Genomic DNA, 3,699 nt, shown 5'->3' on the forward strand with positions numbered 1-3,699 from the left:
TTTCAACCAAGTGTCGAAAATGGAATTGTCCTTCTAACTCATCTTCCACTTGCCATCAAAATGGAAATTTCCCAAGAGACTCCCCTTTGCATGTGATTTCGACTGTCAGATTGAATCGATCTCATCCGTCGAATTCTTGTCTCATCTCTTTCCAAATTCTATAAATTGGAGGCCTCTTTCAATCATTTAAGGACCACATCTCTAGTATCCTTACGCTATCATTTTTTGAATTATAATCTTGCTTGCATACACTTGCATTTTGGAGGTGAGATCCACAATAATTTGGAGGAGAAAGAGAAACAATGGAGGTCAAGGAATGAGCTCAAATATATGGTTTGCATAGTATAATAGTGTTTTTATTTCCTTCTTCTTTTGAATGTTTTGCTAGAATTATCATATACTAGGTTATGTTTGTGGTTACATAGCTTATGATGTATTTGGTGTTTTACAATATTTTTAGCTACATTAAATGGTGAACCCAACGTGAACATTCTTGGATCTAATATTTTTTTATTTTTTTTTTAATGTTTTGTGAAGTTGTAGATTTTTTTGTGGAGAAATTGCAGATTTTTCTTCTAAAAAAACAAGCAGTCATAATCAATTAATCACGTAAAACATTTTGTGCAGAATTAAAATAAACTATTTTTGGGTATATTAGATCACATTTTTACCTTTCTAGATCATTTTACGGTTTGTGATTTAGATAAATATTGAGGAAGTTATGACATTTTTAATTATGCTACTGTAAATGGTCAAAATTTTCAAAAAATCATGCAACCTTCATCTAGATTAATTTAGCTTGGCAAATTAATCATGCATTCATGCAAATTTTATCTAGATTAATCTAGGGTGGCAAATTTGATAAATTTCACATAGATTAATCTAAGAGGACAAAGAATCACAACTTTTATGGATTAATTTTGATGGTGATTCATTTCTCTTGATTCTCTAACATTGTTGGTAGCTTTGTGGCGAAACGCTTGACAAAGAATTATTTCACAAACTACTAATGAATTGTTTGCAAGTTCACTAGTCAAAGACCAAACAAATCAAACTCCTAACTTAGTGATTCTGCAGGTTGCCTTATATTCCAACCAAACTTTGTGTTTGTGATTTTTAATTAGGCACCTAGTATGTTTGCTAAGTAGGATGGAATGAACATGTGCTCACTTTGCTTGTCGAGTTTGACATTGGAGTAGGAGAGTATGCTCTCATCCTTCTTAGGAAGATCAGAAATCTAGATCTTTGATACCATTCTCATGCCTTGGATTGTTTGTTACCTTTAGAGGGCCTACCTTCCTAACCATTTGCTTTCTTTTGCAAGCAAGTGACAATCGTGAGAAGGGAACGACCCAAAGTGAGCACAACTAGAGTACCTTGGCATTCTAACTCACTATAAATAAATACCTGGTGGGCAAAAGATTTGAAGGAAGGGTTACATGGGAATTGTAGTTACTTGGGAAGTCCAAGACTACATTTGTTTGGTATCTTGGTGGGCCTGTGTCTCAATCACACTTGCGTGACACCAAGGAGTAGCGCTTAACAACAATCCTTATTAAACACCTTCTATTTAGAGGCCAAAATCCTTCTAATTGCTTGAGAAGGAGGAGTTCGGATACTTGGAAGAGATACTAAGTTCACCATGGAGAGATTTCCATGGGAACTGATGCTTGGCTGCCCGGAGAAGTGAGTGTCGTGGAGGGGAGCCCGTGGGGTCAAGAATCTATGTATTCTCCTTGAATCTCATAATGAGTCTACCTCTCAAGTACCTACTCTCCTTACCTACCATAAGAAATGTGTGAATGAGCATGATTGTTTTAAGTCTAAGTTAAAATATCTTGTCTTCTTTGCTTGTCAAAAGTTGAGTTGTGTCTCATTTCAAAAACAAGATAAATTGATTCAAAACAAGGTTAAACACAAGAGTATTTCATTCAACAAATTTCAAAACATCTTCAAACATGGTTGTCAAACATTTTTCAAAATCTTGTCTCAACATTCATGTCACTTAGATTTAGGTTCATCCTAGGTTTGCATTTTGCAAATTCATTGTCAACTACCAAGGTTAAGTTTCACCTAGGTCATACTCCTTTGCATATCAATAAGGGTCATCCATTTGCATGTGTCCTCTTGCATTAGAGTAATACCATTTCATAATTCAGCCTTAGGTTTTGTCTTAGGTTGACATTGTCATACATTTGCATTTGCATCTTTGTCCTCATAACATTAGGTCACATTTGCATACCCTAGGTCTCTTCATTAAGCTTAGGTCATTATCATATCATATTAGGGTCATTTGCATAGTAATTGTCCCTTTGCATATAGTGTCAAAACTAGGTTTTGTCATACTTGAGTAATGCAAATCTTTGATAAACCCTAAGTTATTGTTAGGAAGTCTTGACCTTATCAAACTTTTGTCTTTTTGTCATCAATGTCATTTGGTCAAACCTAGCTTAGTATCCAAGCATATAGGTGAGACATTGTCAATTTGTCCTATTGTCACTTGGTCCTTTTGTCCTTTGAGGTCTAGACATCATTTCAATTTCCTAAGGGTCTCATTTTTAGAATTGCATTCATGAGTTTGTCAAAATCTTGAAAAACAACAAAAACATTAAGTTGCATTGTCGTCCTTTAGGTTGCATTCGTCAATCCCATTAGTTGCATTGCATAGTGACATGTTTGTTGAAATGAGGTCTCAACCTTCTTACGAAGCCATGTCATCACAATTGAGAAATCAATCATGTCAATCCAATCTCTACATGTCTCAGAACTTGGATCAAACTTATCATAATGATGTAAATGTCCAAATACAAAAACTAGAGGAGAAACTAGCTCAAGAAAAGGAGTTTTTGGAACAAAAAGTGAAAAACATTGAGAAGAATAGATCACAAATGTCCAAAATGTTTCAAAAATTTCCAGGTCGAAATCCAAATATTGAGCCAATTGATGTAAGATCTCTTATTGAACGATCATACATACCAGCTCTCCTCTCACAAATAGAGATGATGAAACAATTTCAAGAAAAGAGACAACATCAATTTCAACATTATGTGCCTCCACAACAAGAACAAGAAGGTGTTTACTATCAATCAGATTTTCAACCATCACAACCAATTGTTCAACAGTTCCAACATTTCCAACAGACACAACCAATGGTCCAATTTCAACAATATGTCCAACCAACTATACAATATCCACAAATAGTTCAACCAATGGTGGAATATCAACAAGTTCAATTAACATATCAATGTCAACAACCACAACCAAACATTCAAAAATAAAGGTTGTAACATGCACCAAGCCAAATTTTGAACATGTCAAACCAATTTGATCAACATCTAGTTCAAAATCAAAACATGACATCAAACCAGAACCAACTTCTTTCCAAACAAGTTCAAATTCCAGATACAACTATGTCAAAACCTCGAAAGAAAGGTGGCTTTATTGTAGGGCTCTTAATGAAATTATTAAGTGAGTTCTTTGAGGAAGATCAAGATAATACACTTATGTCTAGCAATGCCTCATCCACTCGCAAGCAAATTGACTCTCTAGTGGCATCTATCCCTACACCTCTAGAAGTTTCACAAGAACCTTCCATATTGTCCTCATCAAACAATACACCCAAGGATGAAATTATCCAAGGGCTATCCATAATTGATTGCCAAGATAATCCAATTCATGATGCACATCCTTGTCATGTTT

The sequence above is a fragment of the Cryptomeria japonica genome, chromosome 7 (genome assembly GCF_030272615.1).
Source record: "Cryptomeria japonica chromosome 7, Sugi_1.0, whole genome shotgun sequence".
Classification (NCBI taxonomy): Eukaryota; Viridiplantae; Streptophyta; class Pinopsida; order Cupressales; family Cupressaceae; genus Cryptomeria; species Cryptomeria japonica.